General features: G+C 39.9%; 1 protein-coding gene across 6 annotated transcripts in view; it reads right to left on the reverse strand.

Annotated features, from left to right (window-relative positions):
- LOC126092715 (serine/threonine-protein phosphatase 6 regulatory ankyrin repeat subunit A-like) overlaps positions 1-22,991 on the reverse strand; it is a 423,652-nt gene that overhangs the window by 372,067 nt on the left and 28,594 nt on the right. The window contains exon 1 of one of the 6 annotated variants that reach the window (XM_049908457.1): positions 11,040-11,166. The exons of the other annotated variants lie outside the window; for them this stretch is intronic. The gene's annotated coding sequence lies outside the window, so the exon portion shown is untranslated. Of the gene's footprint in view, positions 1-11,039; positions 11,167-22,991 lie in introns of those variants that run through there. 6 annotated transcript variants of the gene reach the window in all.

Consider the following 22,991-nt stretch of genomic DNA (forward strand, 5'->3'; position numbering starts at 1 on the left):
TTATTTTTTTTCCCGTAACGAATTGCCAACAATTGACGAAGTGCTTACAGTCGTGAACGTAGATGCAGATCTGGGCAATTTTCGGAGAACTACATTTTATAAGTTATTGAGAGAAATGAATTTCGAAGATATGGGCGCGATAGCATGCTAATAGACAGGGATGACATCCTTTTATGGAGGCGGCGTTATCTTCGAACCATTAAACGGTTGAGAGATGAAGGCAGACCCATTTACTATTTGGACGAGACGTGGGTGAACGCAGGACATACCCGAAGTTACGTCTGGGTAGATGACACTATAAATTCCTCAAAACAAGCGTTTCTGTCCGCGTTATCCACCGGAAGCAAGGGCCCATCAGGTAAAGGGAAACGTCTGATTATCGCACACATTGGCAGCAAAGCAGGGTTCGTTGAAGGATGTTTGTGGACTTTCGAATCCAAGAAAAGTGGAGATTATCATGAGGAGATGTGCGCCGAAACCTTCGAGAAGTGGTTTCAAGATGTTCTTCCTCGGCTTCAGGAAAATGCAGTTATTGTTCTTGATAACGCGCCGTACCATTCTCGGAGAAAAGAGAAAGTTCCCAATGCGAATTCCAATGAGCACGAAATATCAGAGTGGCTAAAATCTAAAAACATCGATTTCGAAGACGGTATGTTGAAGAAAGAACTTTTAGATATAGTTAAAAATCGCAGAACAGCGCACAACGAATACGCAATAGATGAAATGGCGAAAAATGCAGGGAAAACTGTTCTCAGAATTCCTCCGTACCACTGTGAATTAAACGCCATCGAGTTAGTGTGGGCCAGAATCAGAGGCTACGTTGCAGCGAAAAACAAAACATACAAAATGCCCAAGTTAAAGTACTGCTAGAAGAAGCAGTAAGAATAGTGACTGCAGAGGATTGGAACAAGTGCGTCCTCCATGTCGTAGAAAAAGTGGAAACTCAAATGTGGAAATTAGATTGCATTATAGAGGAGAGAGAGGAGCGGTTTGTTATAAACCTCAATGAAAACAGTTCAAGTTCGACTGAGTGAACCTTGTTTCGTCATTTCTCATTATTATTACTGGTATTGTTACTAAAATTAACAATTCATTGTGTTTTAATGGAGCGTTTTGTTAGCAACCTGAATGAAAATAAATCTGCTTCGACAGAATGAACTCAGTTTAACATTATTTTAACATTGTTGTTAAATTTACTTCGCACATTGTTGCCCAGGTTTCTCACGGTCCACTGTGACAGCTCGGTAGCCAGCCAGCTGTAAAGCGTGCGCCAAGGATTTTCCACACCCCTACGTATCACGTGAACACCGAATGCTTTCTCTGGAAACGAGCGTAGTCGCTCACGTGACACTGTTTATGTTTCGTCCCAGCTCTCGGTGAATAGACTTTAGTTCCATGGATCACGAATACGATATTTCGTAATGATGTGGAACGAGTCAAATTTTCCAATGCATGACATAATTAAGTTAATTTAACAACGTAATTAAGTTAATATAGAAACTTTTTTATTTTTTGTTTTTTTTTTTAATTTTATAATTTTTTTTTGATTTGGTATTTTTTTCTTTTTTTTCTTAATTTATATCTAAAAATTCCTCTATGGAGTAGAAGGAGTTGTCATTCAGAAATTCTTTTAATTTCTTCTTAAATACTTGTTGGTTATCTGTCAGACTTTTGATACTATTTGGTAAGTGACCAAAGACTTTAGTGGCAGTATAAATCACCCCTTTCTGTGCCAAAGTTAGATTTAATCTTGAATAGTGAAGATCATCCTTCCTCCTAGTATTGTAGTTATGCACACTGTTATTACTTTTGAATTGGGTTTGGTTGTTAATAACAAATTTCATGAGAGAGTATATATACTGAGAAGCTACTGTGAATATCCCTAGATCCTTAAATAAATGTCTGCAGGATGATCTTGGGTGGACTCCAGCTGTTATTCTGATTATATACTTTTGTGCAATAAGTACTTTATTCCTCAGTGATGAATTACCCCAAAATATGATGCCATATGCTAGGAATGAGTGAAAATAGGCGTAATAAGCTATTTTAATAAGATGTTTATCACCAAAATTTGCAATGACCCTTATTGCATAAGTAGCTGAACTCAAACGTTTTAACAGATCATCAATGCGTTTCTTCCAATTTAATCTCTCATCAATGGACACACCTAAAAATTTTGAATATTCTACCTTAGCTATATGCTTCTGATTAAGGTCTATATTTATTAATGGCAGCATACCATTTACTGTACGGAACTGTATGTACTATGTCTTATCAAAATTCAGTGAGAGTCCGTTTACAAGGAACCACTTAGTAATTTTCTGAAAGACATTATTGACAATTTCATCAGTTAATTCTTGTTTGTCAGATGTGATTACTATACTTGTATCATCAGCAAAGAGAACTAACTTTGCCTCTTCATGAATATAGAATGGCAAGTCATTAATATATATTAAGAACAACAAAAGACCCATGACAGACGCTTGTGGAACCCCATTCTTGATAGAACTGCTTATTTCAACTTTCTGCACTCTTCCAGTTAGGTACGAATTAAACCATTTGTGCACTGTCCCACTCATGCCACAATACTTGAGCTTGTATAGCAGAATGTCATGATTTACACAATCAAAAGCCTTTGAGAGATCACAAAAAATCCCAATGGGCCGTGTTCAGTTATTCAGATCATTCAAAATTTGATTGATGAAACCGTATATGGCATTTTCTGTTGAAAAACCTTTCTGGAAACCAAACTGACATTTTGTTAGTACTTCATTTTTACAGATATGTGAAGCTACTCTTGAATACATTACTTTCTCAAAATTTTTGGATAAAGCTGTTAGATGGGAGATTGGATGGTAATTGTTGACATCAGATCTATCCCCTTTTTTATGCAAAGGTATAACAATAGCATATTTCAGTCTATCAGAGAAAATGCCCTGTTCCAGAGAGCTATTACACAAGTGGCTGAGAATCTTACTTATCTGTTGAGAACAAGCTTTTAGTATTTTGCTGGAAATGCCATCAATTCCATGTGAGTTTTTGCTGTTAAGCAAGTTTATTATTTTCCTGATTTCAGAGGGAGAAGTGGGTGAGATTTCAACTGTATGACAGTGGATGAACAACTGGTTGTATTTAGAGGCAAATGCAGTTTACAGCAGTATATACCAAGCAAGCCTGCGAAGTACGGTTTGAAAATTTTCACCTTAAGTGACGCAAGAACATTGTATACTTTGGGTATGGAAATCTATGTTGGGAAACAGCCAGAGGGTCCCTTTGCACTGTCAAACACGCCTAAGGAGATAGTAAATAGACTTGTATGGCCTATCGAAGGTACAGGACGCAATGTGACACTAGACAACTGGTTGTATTCCATACCACTGGCTGAAGAGCTCCTGAAAAAGAAACTTACAGTAGTACAAACTCTTACAAAGAATAAGAGGGAGCTGCCTCCAGACTTTGTTTGCACAAGAGGTCGTGAACTTAGAAGCAGCATTTTTGGATTCAGAAAGGATATCACTATAGTTTGCCCAAGAAGGGCAAAAGCGTTATTCTCCTTTCATCTTTGCATCCTGACGGTATCATTGACACCAATAGTGCGGAGGAAAATAAACCAGAACTTATAACAATGTACAATAAGACCAAAACAGGTGTGGGCACAATAGATGAAATGTGCCCTACTTATTCAACCTCATGAAAAACTAGGCTCTGGCCACTTGCCCTATTTTTCCGAATGATTGACACTGCTTGCATTAACGCCTTCATCATATATGCAAATAATAACAATGAGAGGATTTCCTGAAGAATGTCTTTACATGATGTCGGAAGGTCATTAGTAAATCCCATAGTGTGCAAGAGAGCAGCCACTCACTCCCTGCCTAAACAAGTTAAGACAGAAAGCCGTAAAAATGGCGGGAACTGAAGACATCAACAATGCACCACCTTCTGAACAAAGAATACTTAAGCCTAGGCGCTGCACAATTTGTCCTCGGAGTAAAGATATAAAAGTTAAATCTCACTGTGCTCGATGTTTGAAAGTTATGTGCGTAAAGCACAGGAGAAATGAGTGTTAAAGGTGTTACGATAACACACCCATTGCAGACAGTGATAGTGACTTGATTTCATAAAATGTTTGTATGAGTTGACTGAACAAATGTTTAATTATATGTGTAATGTCTTATAGCAGTAATACGGTATGAAGAATAACAGAAATAAATAATTAAACAAAATATTGTAAGAAAATGTGAATTATTGCACACGTTTCAAATAACCCAATTTAATACTAAAGTAATTTTAAGTTAAACGATAATATGCCGTGAGGTAACATTCTAAACAGCCATTTGTGAAGTAAAGATATTCATATGAGCGATATGCTGCACAACAACGTCATTATAGCCACTTTTATTTGGGGTGTTAGCAACACCCCGCGAGACTATTAACGTTACGAAAAGCCGCGCGACCGCATAAGGGTTAACAGACTAATAAGCATATCCAGTACAATCATCACAGCATTCGGCTTACCAAATGTAGTCTATACTCGTATCTTCTTGTTGACTATTGGAACTACCGTATTCCCCTCCTGCTGCGCTCCGTGGCACTAACAGTCATTATTCGTATACGTCGACAATGCCTATCTGACACTCATTTCAAGCAAACACCTTTGTCATCTCTTACAAATATATGGTGAGTGTTTCAGTTCATAGCTATTGACTGACTAGGAACACCTTAGCACCGCAGTGACCGTTTTGTGAAACTTTTTTATTGTATATTTCAGTCTCTGGTCACACAAGTGATAACTTTACCAGTTTCGGCCTGCCATCAACTCAACAACAGATGACCTGAATATGTTACACAGTAAAATGACGAAACCGGTATGATACACTTGAATAAATGACGCTGAAATATATAATAAAAATTCAATAATTTTGGCAGTTTAACTTTATAAATAAAAACATCACAATCCAAGCTACACTGAAGCGCCAAAAAATGGTAAAGGCATGTGTATTTACATACAGAGAAATGTAAGCAGGTAGAATACAGCTCTGCAGTCGACAACGCCTATATAAGACAAGTGTCTGGGGCAGTTGTTACGTTGGTTACTGCTGCTACAAGGTTATCAAGATTTAAGTGAGTTTCAACATGGTGTTTTAGTCGGCGCACGAGTGATGGGACACAGCATCACTGAGGTAGCGATGGAATAGGGATTTTCCCGTACGCAATTTCACGAGTGTACTTTGAATATCAGAAATCTGGTAACACATCAAATCTATGACATCGCTGCGGCCAGAAAAAAAATATTGAAAGAATGGGGCCAACAGCGACTGAAGACAATCGTTCAATGTGACAGAAATGCAACCCTTGCGCAAATTCCTGCAGATTTCAATGCTGGGCCATCAACAAGTGTCAGTGTGTGAACGATTAAACGAAACATCATCTATATGGGCTTTTGGAGCCGAAGGCCCACTCGTGTACCCTTCATGACTGCATGGCACAAAGCTTTACGACTCGCGTGGGCCTGACAACACAGACATTGGACTGTTGATGACTGGATACATATTGCCTGGTCAGACGAGTCTCGTTTCAAATTGTATTGAGCGGATCGACGTGTACGGGTGTCGAGACAATCTCATGAATCCGCGGCATGTCAGCAGGGGACTGGTCAAGTTGGAGCAGGCTCTGTAATGGTGTCGGGTGTGAACTGCTCTGAGGCCCCTGATACATCTAGATACGACTCTGACAGGTGACACATACGTAAGCATCCTGTCTTTTCATCTACATCCATCCATGTCCATTATGCATTCCGACGGACTTTGACAATTCCAGCAGGACAATGTGACACCCCACACGTCCAGAATTGTTACAGAGCGTCTCCAGGAACTCTCTTCTGAGTTTAAACACTTCGGCTGGCTACCATACTCCCCAGACATGAACATAACTGAGCATATCTGCAACGTGCTGTTGAGAAGAGATCCCCACCCCCTCGTACTCTTACGGGTTTGTGGATAGTCCAGCATGATTCGTGGTGTCAGTTCTCGTCAGCACTACTTCAGACATTCGTAGCATCCATGTCACGTCATGTTTGGACATATTTATTTATTTATTTATTTATCACCCCAATGATCACATTTGTGATATAGGATTTGTCAGGAACATTTCAAGAACTATATAATATCTTTACAAAAAAATTTTCTGTGCTGAATTCATATGAATCTGTCTTATGTTTAATACAATATACAACTAATAAGTTTTTTTATAACATAATTTCTTATGTGCTTTGCAGACCTATTTCTTGATGTTGTGATTTCATTTGTCACATTTATGATATCGCATATTCTTATACAGTTGAGCAGAGCTATTCACTTATACTGTAGTGACATTTGCTAAGCATGTGGTTCTTAATCTTCGTATGTGCTTGACAGACATATTGATTGATGTAATTTCATTTGTCACATTAATTTAAACATATATTCTTAAACAATTGAGCAGAGATATTCACTTATGCTGTAATAACATTTGTCAAGCATGTGGTTCTTTATATTCTAATACAGTTGAGCAAAGAAATTCACTTACACTGTAATAACATTTGTCAAGCATGTGATTCTTTATAACAGTCTCAAATTTATCACTTTTTTCCAGCTCTTTGATGGGTTTTGGTAGTGCATTAAAAAGTTTGATGCAGTCTCAAATTTATCACTATTTTCCAGCTCTTTGATGGGTTTTGGTAGTGCATTAAAAAGTTTGATGCCTTGATTACATACATGTTTCTGACTTCGGGTCCTTGTTACATTGCTGTGTATCGTAATTAAGGTAGTCTGTATTGGTTTTCATTTTTTCCTGATTTCATTTGATCACTAACAGACATTTCAGAATGTATAATGATGGAATTGTTAATATTTTCAATGCTTTAGAAAGGGGACTACAATGTGTTTGAGGTGGGTTCTGGGTCATTATCCGAATAGCGCGTTTTTGTAATTTGAAACTCTCATTTAGACGACAATTTGTTTTTCCCCAGAATACTATCCCATAGGATGCAATGGACTGAAAATAGCCAAAATATACTAATCTGGTACAGTCACTATTACAAACTCTTGTAATCATTCTAAGTACACAACATGCTAAATTTAGTTTTAGTGCTAAGCTTACCACATGGTCCTTCCAGTTTATCTTCTCATCAATGTGCATACCCAGGAAATTTTGCACACTGTACTCTTTCAAGTTGTTTGCCCTACATGGTGAGATTTAGGTCGTCATGTTCGCTTATTTTTCCATATTGCCCATAGTTAGCTTTTTTTTGCATTCAGTGTTAGCTTGTTTGCACTAAACCATTTTTGTATATCTTGTAGGACATGGTCCAGAGAACTGTGCAATGACTGCTTCATATCACTAACTATTAGACTAGTATCATCAGCAAAACACATGATTCTAGCTTTTCTCTCTGACACATGAATGTCATTAATGCGACATTCGACGCCTATTATTATGGCATAGGTTACGTGCACATCGTCCACTTCTTTGTCTGCCTCTGACGAACGTGCAGAAACATGACAGATGGCAGTACTATATGCAATTACGTCAGTTCTTAGGACAGGAATAGCATGCGATAGTGTTTCCAGACGAATCCAGATTCTGTCTGTTTGAAAATAATGGCCGCATTTTCTTTCGCCTTAGACAGGGGGAGCGGCATCATAGTGCCTGCATTTGCAGAAGAGTTACAGCGCCCAATGAAGGCCTTATGGTGTGTGTGTGTGTGGGGGAGGGGGGCTATTGGGTACAGCCACAAACCACAGTTGGTGCGTAACCAGGGCATTGTGACCAGTGTGACCTACATGAATTACATCCTGCGATCTGTAGCCATAACCTTTCTGCAGAACACCCCAGATGCCGCTTTTCAACAAGATAATGCAAGACCGCATGTTGCTGCACGAAAAATTGCCTTCTTGGTGTCACAGGATGTCAGCCTTTTGCCCTGGCCTTCCAGATCACCAAACTTGTCGCCAATCGAAAATGAATAAGATATGGTGAAACGAGGGTGCTGTTCAAAAATGGTTCAAATGGCTCTGAGCACTAAGGGACTTAACATCTTAGGTCATCAGTCCCCTAGAACTTAGAACTACTTAAACCTGACTAACCTAAGCACATCACACACATGCATGCCCGAGGCAGGATTCGAACCTGCGACCGTAGCAGTCCCGCGGTTCCGGACTGCAGTGCCTAGAACCGCACGACCACCGCGGGCGGCGAGGGTGCTGTACTGTGACTGACGCCAACCACCACAGATGAACTTTGGAACCAGGTAAATACAGCATGGATGGCTTTATCACAGGACGCCATTCGTGCCTTATCACTTTGATGCCACCACGCACAGAACAAGTTATCAGAGCCTATGGCGGATGATGAGCCTACTGGGCAGCAGGACACATGCTGAACCGAGGTGACTGAAATGCTAACCATTTCTGCAGAACATAATAGTGTATATGTCCTGTGAATATGAACGTCCTGTCCCTAGTCGTTCTAGGTGTTCTGTTTTTTCTGAACGTGAGTGTAATTACTTTACTACATTGTGTACACAATATATGGATTAGCATCTGATCATAAATTATGAAGCAAAAGATATTTCATTACATACATGTTCTATGTAATGCAGATCGGGTAGTATACCGAAAAGCTATCTTGGACAATACTGAACAGTGCATAAAGCGTCTATCACTATGTCCCATTACAGTTCGATTCTGCCATTCGCAAACTATGTTTCCATACTGCGTGAGAGACTAGTTCTCTTCCCCAATTCAATCAGTCATCTAAAGGAACCGAGAGTGGCCCCGAGCCAGCATTTTGTTCTCAATGGAAAGACGTCTACAGACGTTAAAGTAACCTCTGGCGTGCCACAGGGGAGTGTTATGGGACCATTGCTTTACACAATATATATAAATAACCTAGTAGATAGTGTCGGAAGTTCCATGCGGCTTTTCGAGGATGATGCTGTAGTATACAGAGAAGTTGCAGCATTAGAAAATTGTAGCGAAATGCAGGAAGATCTGCAGCGGATAGGCACTTGGTGTAGGGAGTGGCAACTGACCCCTAACACAGACAAATGTAATGTACTGCGAATACATAGAAAGAAGGATCCTTTATTGTATGATTATATGATAGCGGAACAGACACTGGTAGCAGCTACTTCTGTAGGATATCTGGGAGTATGAGTGCGGAACGATTTGAAGTGGAATGATCATATAAAATTAATTGTTGGTAAGGCGGGGGCCAGTTTGAGATTGATTGGGAGAGTCCTTAGAAAATGTAGTCCATCAACAAAGGAGGTGGCTTACAAAACACTCGTTCGACCTATACTTGAGTATTGCTCATCAGTGTGGGATCCGTACCAGGTCGAGTTGACAGAGGAGATAGCGAAGATCCAAAGAAGAGCGGCGCGTTTCGTCACAGGGTCCGAACCGCGCGACCGCTACGGTCGCAGGTTCGAATCCTGCCTCGGGCATGGATGTGTGTAATGTCCTTAGATTAGTTAGGTTTAAGTAGTTCTAAGTTCTAGGGGACTTATGACATCAGATGTTATGTCTCATAGTGCTCAGAGCCATTTGAACCATTTTTGAAATTCATTATATTCGAACTGAGAATATGTTCGAGAATCCTGCAGCTAACCGATGTTAAGGATATTGGTCTGTAATTTTGAGGATCCGTCCTTCTACCCTTCTTCTGATGGGCGATATTCAGGTTGGTATCCCACCACTGTGTCCAGACACGTCTTCGGCCTGGAATCTCATTTGTTAGAGTAAAATTGTCTTCAGCGATGAGTTCCACTTCGAAATGAGCCCTCATGACCAGCGAAGACGTGTCTGGAGACACTATGGACAGCAGTGGGATACCAACCTGTCTGTCGTCCACTACCAGAAATGACAGTCCGGGGTGCCATTCATTTTCACAGCAGGACCCCTGTCGTCCGTGGCACAGATACAGCAAAGAGTACGTCGACGATATTCTATGCCCCATTTTGTTGCCCTTCATGGCAAGCCATCCTTGGCTTTGGCTTTCATTTCAGCAAGACAATGTCCCCCCCCCCCCCCCCCGCACATGGCGAAGGTTTCTACGCTTGTCTGCGTGCTTGCCAAACATTTCCTTGATTACCTAGGTCGCCAGATCTCTCCTGAACTGAGAACGTTTGGAGCATTATGGGCAGGGCTCTCCATCTGGCTCAGGATTTTGACGAGCTAACGTGCCAATTGGACAGAATTTGGTACTATGATCCTCAGGAGGACACACACCAACTCTATCAATCAATGCCTCGCCGAATAACTGGATGCTTAGTGATCAGCGGTGGACCAATGTGTTATTGACTTGTTCAGTTTGTAAAGCTCTTTCTCTTGAATAAATCATCCATTTTTTTCTGAAACTGTAAGCATTTGTTTGTCTGTACAGGTACGTCGCATCTACCGATTTCCGTCCCGTTCAGGTAATTTCTTTGTGGAGCATCTTTTTTTTTCTCAGTTTGCGCCCACGATATTGAAAGCGTTCCATTTATACTCACTCCTAAGAATTTAAAATGGTAGACCTGACTGACTGACCATGTGAGACATAAAATTTTGCCTCTAGAAGAGTTCTGTGTCACAAACTGTATGCAGTTAAGCGTTAATTCGTTGCCTAAAAGTCACATGCTGATATTGGTGACTACCTTACTAGCTACATAATTTATGGTACATTCCACATATTTCACAATAACATTTACGGCATTTGCTAAAAGAATTTTTTTTTTAGTCATCTGTAGTATTTAATAGCAGATCATTGATATATTTATATGAAAAAAGCAGCAGACTCACAACAGAACTCTGTGGCATCTCCCCACTTTACATGACGCCCCTCACATAAAAATCTTCCGTATTCGCTGACATTACAATATAACATTCTGCATTCTACATTCCAGATATGAAGTGAACCATTGTTGAGCGCCTTCTCTAATCCCACAATCTTTCAATACATTCACAAGAACCCATCGGTCACTCAATCAAATACTTTTGTTAAATGAAAGAAAATACCTTCTGTCCACGACTTGTTGTTTAACGTTGCTACTGCCTCATAAAGAGAAGCGTAACAATTCCATCTCTTCAAGCTGCTACTCTTGATCGAAGCACTGTTAAGCGCGCGCCACTTGCGATTATGGTGGGGAAAGAACAAAGGTCACACACTGCCTGCGAAAGCAGGCTGCGGGGTTTCATCCTAGGGTGGAAGAAAATCAGTCTGATTACTTTATTGTCACACCTCACATGGTCACAGATCTTCACAATCCCACTTGAAATTTCATCATACCCAAAGGAGTCTTTATTCCTTAATGATGTAATAATTATCCAACTTCCCGTTGCGTGTTTCCTGTATCTGCATGTGATGTACCTGTTTCGGAACACCAGCTTTCAAGAGTTCTGCGTATTTACCTGCACAAGTAAAATTTTGATTTACTTCCAACTAACGATAAGAAGTGATTGTTGAATATTTCACACCAAACTTTCGTTCACACACAAGAGAGATGTAATATATTTAGCATGAACTGCCAATACTGGCCCACTGACTGCATTAACAAAGATACGGCCGATATTTGAGGTTAGGTCTTCGCCACTCGTGTTGCCTCATGCACACGACACTTAACTCTCACTGTGCCATTCACGTCTCTGACAGAGGACATACCGTAGCGCGAAGATAGCATGTACGTTGCATCACTCAGCGGAAGGGCCGGTGTTTACATTTATATACAAATAGCCTGATAACTGATGATGATTATAGTGACACTGATTACAACTGACGTTCAGGAACCATTGGCTTTCAGTCATTTTGGCACAAGAAAATCCAGGTGGAACTCCACTTTAAGAAAAGAACAATATCGCAACGTTGCTATGGTACATAATCAAGGTTAGCTATACATTTTGTTGATGACTTTCGCTTGGCAAAAACTGTTTTTCTTCGACTGCGCTACAAAATAGTTTTCAGCTTCATATCGTACAATACGAACAGCATTGCTGTGAACAGAGGAATCATTGTTTAAACAAGCCAGTATTTGGGGATGTTGTTTGGCAGGTTGTTCTAAGATATGAACTGAGAATGAGTTTTACATGGAAAGTGAACGCAGGAATAGTTCTGAGGCACTGCCTTCTGCTGGTTCTCCGTTATCGAGATCCTGACAGCCATAAAATGGAAAGTAAGGATTGTTTGGTGTAGGAAATTCCAGTATGAGAAATATGATGACAGCTCGGAGGCAAACAGCATCAAAATGGGGTAAGGTATCCAATCCACAAGCTGTGTATCCTGGTAGATATCGTTCGTTAGATGGAAGATGTCATACCGGGGGCAACTGAGAGTGTGGGATGCACTTAGTGGTGGATTTGTGCTCGTATTGGTAGCAATGACCACCATCATCTGCTGCGTGGGACAATTCTGGCACCTTCTGAGAGTTAGTGGTAATGGTCAAATCAGACAGTTTTACTCGTGAGATCTACAGCATTTCACCAAGAGATGACTGGGTCCATCTGGTCCGGATCTGGCTCGAAGGGCTGAAGACGCTTCACTGGTGACAAAGTTGGGTGACGAATTCCTTACATGGGTTACAGGACAGAGACTTTTAGTTGTGCTCTGGGTAGACCAGGTCGGCACTATACAATGTAAATGTACGTTGGCTGGCCCATTATACGTGGAATGCATATACTCTTTCAATTATTTTTTATTTGGGAACGTATAATTTCGAGTTCACCAAATGAATACCTATCTGTGAGAAACTAATAATTCTATAAGACAGTACAGCAATAACGGACAGCAAAAATATTAAAATAATAATAGCTCACAGCCGAAGTGTTCGCTTCAAAGTCACAGACTTATCATTCGCCAAATGAAAAGTCACCTTCACATAATAGTTCTCGGAGCTGACACTGAAACCAAAGGTAGAAAGCAGGGAGAATTTCGACAACATGTGGAAATTATATGACTGACAGATTAGATTACTGAGGAGATGAACTGCTTTTAATACCAGGCAGAAATATTGGATCTAGTGCAGTCAAAAGTGAATTTGACTGCAAGCTTTTACGCACAATTAAAAACCAGCATAAGTGTTTCCACAGCCTGCCTGATTGGGACATAGACCTACCAGTTGTAGATTGATTACAAACTTTTTAAACCGATAGCATGAAATACAGAGATCATATGACAGTAGCTGTAGATAATTCTGAGTTATCTTGTATCGAGTGGGGAAATTGCATATGTATTACCGATAGTAAAGACAAACAGTCTTGTGAAATAACACAGGGCGTCTTTTTTTATTATTTATTTATGTATCAGGTTCCGTGAGCCCGTGGAAGCCAAAGTTACTAGGTCATGAAACGAATCAGTAGATTTTTTACTGAATGCTGACTAGAAATTGTATTTAAAAAAAAAAGAAACTAAAGAATTAATAAGTCAAGAAAAAATGTCGAGAGAGTATGCGAATAAATAATACATTACAGAGAAAAGTAAGTTCTCAACTACTGCGAAGAGTTCTTGTACAAAACAGGAACGTGTCACTATGAAGCATTCCAATTTAGATTTGAAGAAATGGGATTTATCAATCATTTTTTTCAGTTCTGTTGCAAGGATACTGAAAATGAAATTTGCTGAAGAGTGCATACCTTTCCGCACAATGTTGAAGGAAGTGTTATCAACATGCAAATTGTTTTTCCGTCTAGAGTTCACTGAATGAAAGTTTCATATTCTTCTGAATGAGTCAGTTTTCTCAGCAACAAATACAAAGATGTGGTATTTGTACAGAGATGTCAGGGTTAGAATTCTGAGACACCTATATTGAGAAGGCTATCTACACTTACAGTGAAAATGTGCTTAATTCATTAGACAAAAAATTGCAGGCAACTGGTATATTTTGTGATCTGTCAAAGGCATTTGACTGTGTAAATCACAATATCCTTTTAAGTAAACTAGAATATTATAGTGTAACAGGATATGCTGTAAAATGGTTCAAATCTTATATCTCTGGCAGGAAACAAAGGGTGTTATTAGGAAAGAGACATGTATCAAGCTATCAGGCATCATCCAACTGGGAACTAATTATATGTGGGGTCCCACAAGGTTCCATTTTGGGGCCCTTACTTTTTCTTGTGTATATCAATGACCTTTCATCAGTAACATTACCAGATGCCAAGTTTGTTTTGTTTGCTGATGATACAAACATTGCAATAAATAGCAAATCAAGTGCAGTCTTAGAAAGATCAGCCAATAAAATATTTGTGGACATTAATCACTGGTTCCTAGCCAATTCTTTGTCACTAAACTTTGAAAAAACACACTACATGCAGTTCAGAACTTGTAAGGGGTGTCCCAAGAGTATATGTCTAACATACGATGACAAGAAGATAGAAGAAGTGGACAGTGTTAATTTCTTGGGATTACAGCTTGATAATAAATTCAACTGGGAGGAGCACACCACAGAACTGCTGAAGCGTCTTAACAAATCTCTGTTTGCAATGCGAATTTTGTCAGACATAGGGGATATAAAAATGAAAAAGCTGGCATACTATGCTTACTTTCATTCCATAATGTCATATGGGATTATTTTTTGGGGTAATTCATCAAGCCAAGCTAAAGTTATCCGGGCACAAAAACGTGCAGTAAGAATTATATGTGGTGTGAACTCAAGAACATTATGCAGAAGCCTGTTTAGGGAACTAGGGATACTAACTACTGCTTCCCAATATATTTATTCCTTAATGAAATTTGTCATTAAAAATATATCACTTTTTCAAACCAACAGCTCGATTCATGGAATCAATACTAGAAATAAGAATAATCTTCTCAAGGATTTAAAGTCACTTAGTCTTGTACAAAAAGGTGTGCATTATTCAGGAACACACATTTTCAATAACTTGCCAGCAGCTATAAAAAGCTTAACAACCAATGAAATTCAGTTTAAGAGAAGCCTAAAGGATTTATTGGTGGCCAACTCCTTCTACTCCATTGATGAATATCTTAGTAAAACCAACTGATTTGTATATAAGTACAACATAACTTCTGCACAATTTCAGTGCAGTAATGTGTTCACTGAAAATTTGTGTGTCTGTGTGTGTGTGTGTGTGTGTGTGTGTGTGTAAGTGTGTAAGTATAATCTAACTTCTGCACCATTTCAGTGCAGTAATGTGTTCATTGTAAATAAGTATTACAGTAGTTGTATTACATGTTTATTACCTTATAAATAAATAAAAAACTTTTTTATTTTAAATTCAGTGCATTAGTATTTGTAAAATGACTCTTAGTGTTCATTAAAAAATGACGATCATTCCACTTGGGACCTGTGGAATGGTACATTAGCTTATTTGTTTTGGTTATAAATATTTGTCATGTATTGTTGTTTTTCTGACATGTTCCACATCCTGGAGGACCTCCTCACTACGGATCAATTGGAGTGAAAGTAAATCTAATCTAAAATCTAATCTAATCCTGAACAACGCCAAGAGACAAAATGTATCGACCACCTCTTTTGGCTCTCCTCGCTACAAACAAACCCAACCTTTCAGAGAGCGACATCAAAGAAGAAAAAATTGGCGTCCAAAATGTGTCTGTAGCGACGATTGTCACTCAAGTCATAAAGCGAGAAAGCTAGGGAATTATTTGTGTTTGTTTAAGTGAAAGTCAATCCTTATTTTCTTACTTAAAAGTCTAAAGTTGTGATAAATAAATATCACATAAACTACGAAAAGATGTTAAAGGGTACCAGTACGATTCAGAGACCCTTATGACCACATTATAGGTGGTATGTTAAAATTGTTAAATATTACTGAGAAATTTTGGAAAACTTAAATTTTGACACTCACCTTACAAAGAAGGACGTTACGTTTTCTGACAGAAGAAGCTTAGTTTAGTAAGGGCTATACGTGAAATCGACGACAGTTTCCACGGTCTGACTTGGCGAAAGACACGTTCGTATCCCATCTAGCATAGAGCGTTCGCTAACTATGTTATTATACACAGGAAGGTATCGTCTTTGAATGATTGTCTGGAAGTGGAGAATGCCATACTGTACTTCCAGTTGTCTTACTGAATGACAATTCTCCTTAGATGTGAATAAGTCCAATATCATAAAAAAATTTTACCAGGGTGTATGGAAACAAATTTTCAGGCGAGTAATAGGCTAGGTTTTGCAAATAACAGCTGGAGCTGATGACGTGTAAGTAAATATGCAAATGGACCTAAAACATGGCTTGTATTTTGGTACGAACAAGTCGAATGAAAACCTTTATCTTTGTTAAGAACAATATGTAAAATATTTAGTGTCTCTTTCAGCAAAATCACGTAGCAAACTTCTCACTGCGATGAAAAACTGTGTTGTCTAGGAGTTGTTAACAGTAGAACATGGGGAAAGTACTTGCGTTCGCGCAAACTACACTGACAATCGCTGCTGAAGCTGATGGGAGCAACTGTACTTCAACCTTTTGCTATATAAGCTATTCCATTTGAGTTGTGATTCTATTTAAAAATAATTATTTATTTAACAGCACTTTTGGTACACAGGACAACCTAACAACACAAAACTGTAATGAATATACGTACGTTCTGATAGCCAATTTGCAATGGAAAAATGAAAAGATAAAAAAAGACTAACTAGTCCTATGTGTATCGATACTTTTGACGGGGGTTGTATTTCACTGCCTCAGTTACAGTCACCTACTACTCCCTATCCAGTATTAAAGTTGAGATATTTCTTTGGTACGTGCACCGCACGACCAGAACGTGTAATTCATTGAGTTGGCTGATAGAGATGGTCTTCTGACCATGAGATGTTTCAAGTGCCATTCATTGCATGATGCCAGATATGGCCCATTGTAAATAGGTTGGGCAAGCTTTCTTCTGTACATGTTGTCTTATGAATAAATGTGAAGACGTCGTGATGGGTGAAGGCTGATGTCAAATATTTATTGGTTTAAATGACGCCAAGCACTGCCTCGAGCTGAAAATGAAAGTTCGAATGTCACTCTCCACTCGTGTAGGATCAAAAAAATCAGGTGGAAATCTAGTTGTCACGTTGTAAGTCATCGCTGCAGCGGCCGTGTTATACTGTGGAATCACGTAAGTGCAGAGACCTATTAAAATTTTGGTAAGTTGTCGACAAAGTTATCTGAAAGATGGACTGTTAACGCTGACTTGATTTTACTGTAGGACGTCCTTCAGTGGAACCGCCTTTGCCAACGTGTAAACCTGCCGATCATTACGAGGGTTGACTGATAAGTGATGCCCCCACCTTCGTAACTCTTCAAAAGTTGGCAGCATTGGTTTGCGGCAGGTACTGGTTTGTTCCGTAGCTTCTTCTCTACAGCTCCAGTTGGCAGGAAGCCTTAGCATTGAACGGTTGTGTTGTTACAGTGTAAATTATGGAACCCTGTGCAGACGGTCAGTCAATGCGATTTACGCAATGTGCAGTCATTGAATTCTTGACAGCAGAAGATGTCACCCCAAAGGAGATTCATCAGAGAATGAAAGCAGTTTATGGGGATTGTGTTGATGTGATAACTGTGCGTCGTTGGGTGAGTAAGTTTAAAAATGTTGAGGCGGGAAAATCTGACCTGCGTGACAAACAAAGAGTTGGACGTCCTGTGACAGCAACCACCGAGTTTCAGAAGCAAAATGTTGACAGATTGATTAAGGACGATCGTCGTATCAGTCAGAGAGAAATTGCAAGCACAATCGGCATTTCACAAGAATGTGTGGGTCAAATTATTGCTTGGCTATTGGAAGATATGTGCACGATGTGTACACCGGATGTGACTCCTGAAATGAAAGCGCACAGACTTGAAATTTACCAGGAACTCCTCTCGCGTTACGAGAATGAAGGTGACGCCTTTCTCCATTCAGTTGTGGCAGGAGACAAAATGTGGGTACACCAGTATGACCCAGAGATGTTGGGAGAACTGTGAGACTGTGGTTGAGGAAACAGAGTGTCGTCTTCTTCCGTGACGGCTTCAGAAAACTTGTTCATCGTTGGCAGAAACGTATCCAATTGGCTGGTGACTATGTGGAAAAGTGAATATTGATAATTAAAGATCACATTCTAAGGATTATTTCTGCGTTTAATTTATTAAAATATTTCCATCCAAACCCAATTAACGATGGGGGAGGCATTACTTTTCATTCAACCCTCATATTTAGAGATACGTAGATTCTTGTGAGCAAGCTAGTGGCCTGACTAGATGAACATGGATTTGCGAAAGTCTCTGTGAACTCCACTGAAAGTTTCACAGGATCTGGTTGCATGTTACGCACTTTATGCGCGTTGACAACGAATTTATGCTTTTACCCACAGTTTTACATCTTGCTTTAGTTAAGGCCAAATGAAACGCTGTTGAATCAAGTCCACTGTACCACCAATGCCGTAATGAGCCAAGTGAGGTAGGGCATGAAAGACTTGTCGTCGATAGGATGGAAGAACATATGGCTCGAGTGTACCTGCAGATGTACTTAACAGTGGCTCCGTTTCATCGGGTAAAAGTATTGTTAACAAAGTTACGGAACAAGTGTGTGAATTCCTCTGTTTGGCAGTTGTAGGTCATTGATTTGTTTCTTAGCAATAGCCTGATACGGAATTTATGGTTTGCAAAATACTGTCTGCAGTTCTGGAATATTTATCAGCAAGAATATTCTGCTCCAGGAAGGTATCAAATAGTTGCCATTAACTGACAGAAATTCCAGACAGCGCAGTTGCCTGGGTGTTTAAAGTGAAATGTTAATGGGTTGAAGTCCCCGATTCTTCAAACTCTGAGATAAAGCATGTTTCATAAGTGAGGAAGCTGTTTAATGGTTTGCCTATGACATCTGAGGGCAACGTCCGTGCTGCAGTGGATACACCAGTTCCCATGAGATCACCGAAGTTAAGCGCTGTCGCGTGTGGCCGGCACTTGGATGTGTGACAATCCAGGCCGCCATGCACTGTTGCCATTTTTCGGGGTGCACTCAGCCTCGTGATGCCAATTGAGGAGCTACTCGACCGAATAGTAGCGGCTCCGGTCAAAGAAAACCATCGTAACAACCGGGAGAGCAGTGTGCTGACCACAAGCCCCCATATCCGCATCCTCAACTGAGGATGACACGGCGGTCGGATGGTCCCGATGGGCCACTTGTGGCCTGAAGACAGAGTGCTATGACATCTGAAATTGCAGCAACCTCGCAATGTAGTGATCCTAAAATTTAATGACATTTTGTTACTTTGTTTCTTATATTTGCGGTAAATAATTGAGGCTGCACTTAAATGAACCATATTTTCACATTTTTCTGACAATCGATGGTGTGGTATTTTCACAGCCCCACGCGATTTTTTCCTGCTGGAGTCGTTTGAGGGTGGGTTTGCCATGAAAACGCTTATTTAATCGAAAGAGTAAAACTTGAATAACGTTTGTGATTTTTACATACTCAAGATCACGTCGTGATCAGTTGTTCACCATTTTTGTTTCACAGAACTACATGACAACAAAAAATATGGCGTACCACCATGTACAAAACTACAATGATTGTCCTTATGTTTTGACAGACACATTGCAGTGGATACAAGAGATAAAAGAAAGACCAAGGCTACAATGTGTAATTACATTTTTAACAGAGTTTACGTTTCACTGCATCCGTTTCAGCCACAGATTCGTGTAGGACTTGCAGTTGACCCAGACCTAAGGTCCGCTACGAAATAGAGTACTTGTACTAACAAAGTAATACATTTTGTCTCAAGGAATGCCGAAATAGCCAGACAGCATGTTAGTACAGGATGACCATTGGACTCAATCAACTCCCACAAATACTTCGGTATCACAATTTGTTAAGATATGAAATGTAATGATCTCATTGGCTTAGTCATAGAACCAGGTGGCGGACTTCAGTTCATCAGTAATATGCTGGGAAAATTCAGCACTGATGTACACAGGTGAGCATACAGTACTAATCATTCGCATAAAAATTTCACGGTTTTAATGATGACACGGTCAGATGCATTCGTAAAAAACACGAATTCTACAATATTACTCATTTGTGTGGCAGTCATACCAAATATGACAGAGTGTATACATGGACAAGGAAAAAAAATTTCCGGATTTTTCGGTTGAAAATACACTTTCAAATGGTTCAAATGGCTCTGAGCACTATGGGACTAAACTGCTGTGGTCATCAGTCCCCTAGAACTTAGAACTACTTAAACCTAACTAACCTAAAGACATCACACACACCCATGCCCGAGGCAGGATTCGAACTGCTGCTACGATTCGAACTTGCGACCGTAGCAGCAGCGCGGCTCCGGACTGGAGCGCCTAGAACCGCACGGCCACCGCGGCCGGCAATACACTTTCTCCCGGGTGAAAACACACTTTTTCCGTGTTAAGTAACAGTATACTTTTCCTCGGCTCTGTAAAACTTATCAATCCTTAGAATATTTATGGTTTTGTACACAGACATAGAATTTGCCGGCACTTTACAAAACGAAACCCAGGGGGGAACAAACACATTTTGGAAAGATCTTTGATGTGCAGCAACATGTACGCTGCATTTTTTCGTGTTACGGAGGTATAAATTCGAATTCCACCAAACACAGCAGCATGTTACTTTCCGAAGCAATGAAATCGAGATTACGACGCGCTTTTGTAAGCCAGTCATGTCACGTGATCTCGCCAGCTGATGACAGAATACGGACACGTGACGTAGTCAACCAAAAGCAAAGATCAGTCTTCAGTAGCACGAACGCACAAAAAAGAAAACTTAATGGTTTAAATTAATATACATTCTGTTGCTACAAGAAAAACAAAGATTTCACAAATAATATTGGTCTCGAAGATTAATAAGCTGCGAGAGAAGCTAAGCTTCCACATATAATGCTGATCTTTTTGCGCGTGTTACACTTTAAGATACATCACACAAATGTGGCAGTAAAAGTTTTAATAACGACGTAAATGTCTGATCTTCTAGGTTCGAAATTCTTCTACATCGTCGTCCTCAAAGAGTTGATTTTTAAATGAGAGTCAAATGCTCTGTGATTTAAGAAATTCATGGTACATTCTCGCACATGGTTCATCTTGCGTAAAAGAAAATTTGCTTTGAAAGTAACACTTTTCAAACCACCATTCGCAATATTTTCCCGTGACCTGTTAGAAACTGGTTCGTTTCAGCAGTTTGCCAGAGAGCGCCAGCTACGGTAACGCAGGAAGCCCGCTTGTTCGTACGTGTAAAACAATAAAAGATCTTGCATTATGTCATAAAAGAAACAAGACATCAAAGGATACTTCAAGAGCATCGGAATTTCGTGAACCATACTAAAATGCATAATTCGGCTTAAAGTGCACAATTGTATGTCCAGATTCGGATGTAAATTTTCTGGAGTACCAGTACTGTATTATCTCATGTTTGGTTCTTTATTATGGCATAAGGCCATACGAGCTAGAAGATGGAAAACGTGCACTTGAAATGCAGCGAACAGTTGAAACTAGCCAACAGTGTGAAATTAAACACTTCGTTTCAAATAAACTGACTGCCTCAGAGCAAAAGATTAATAAGAGCCAAATCTCTTTAGCAAACCGACAAAAATAATTTCATTGTTCTGCAAGGCGAAAGGAGGAAATAGAACCTGAAACTTCTGTAATTACGCGAACGTATTTTAATTCATTTGGTAGCTCTTGGCCACAGAAATTTGTTTTGTTTTCATTTAATGTGAGAGCAATAAACGAAGAGGAAATAGCAAAATCACTAAACGTAAATACAGGTCACGCGGAGACTACCCACCTCCCCACTACAACTCAGACTGCTCTGTGCATCAGCCCCATATTTACGATATTTCCGAACCGGAGCAATTTAGATACTGGCGCCCAGTCATATATCTGTAGCCAGAAGCGGGAGTAGGTACTACTCATTCGCGTTTCAACTGCGCATGCGCAAGAGCCCGCCCGCAACTGCTCAAATGAATCTAATGTAAACAGCTGTCGAGTCCCGCTCATCGGAGGCAATTTGTTGTTAGGAAGCACTGCATATTCTTCCTAAAACCTCTGACACACTTTGGTTCGCAGACGCTTGTATAAGAACTGTCTTTTGTTGTTGTGTATGGCGCATTTCCTTCGAGACTTAAGTTTTATTTTCGTTTTTTTTCCCCTCTCGTTCATGTTTTGTTGCTGCAGTGTTATTCTGCAGAAGCGGGATACAGTAATATCCTTCGTTAGAACATTGGTTCTTAACAGTCAGAATCACAAAAATTTAACTGGTAACTAAAACAATGACAAATTCCCGGAATTCTAAAAAAATCCCGGAATTCTAAAAAGTTCGCAGGTTTTTCCCGGTTTTCTCCCGGACGAAAAAATTCCCGGGTTTTTCCCGGATCTCCCTGATGTCCCGGGTCGTATACACCCTGTATGACTAACGGGGGATACTGATTGTATAGAAGGAAGGGCAACACGAATGGTCACAGTTTCTTTGAGTCACAGGCTAGCGTCATGGAAATTTTGAGGAACCTGAACTGGCAGACGATCAAAGGGATGCGCCATTTGTCCTGTGAAAGCCTACGTACAAAGTTTCGAGATGCAGTATTAGGTTAGATGCAGTATTAGGTAGGAATCTAGGAATATATAGCAGTTCCCTGCATATCACTTCCAGAGGGACCGCGAAGACGAGATTAAATTAATCACAGAGTGCACGTATTGTGAAATTTTGTTGCCGGTGGACCACGTGATTAATTACTGTTGTATTTGTATGTATTCGGGATTTGAGCCATCACCGCAATTGTATTGTGCAGATTCCGTGGTTTTTTCTGCAGCATTTGCCTCACATAAAAAAAAATGTTTTTTGAGCTGAATATTACTTTGGCCCTTCCACTCCCAACTCCTCACTCTCGCCGTTACTTATGTCTTTCATTTTTGCATGGATGCATAATTGTAGCCGGAAAAATGAAAATAAATTTACTGCAGAATACTTTCTGTGTTTCAAAATTCAAGCATATGATTTCTTGCTGAAACCTC

The sequence above is a fragment of the Schistocerca cancellata genome, chromosome 1 (assembly GCF_023864275.1).
Source record: "Schistocerca cancellata isolate TAMUIC-IGC-003103 chromosome 1, iqSchCanc2.1, whole genome shotgun sequence".
Taxonomy (NCBI): domain Eukaryota; kingdom Metazoa; phylum Arthropoda; class Insecta; order Orthoptera; family Acrididae; genus Schistocerca; species Schistocerca cancellata.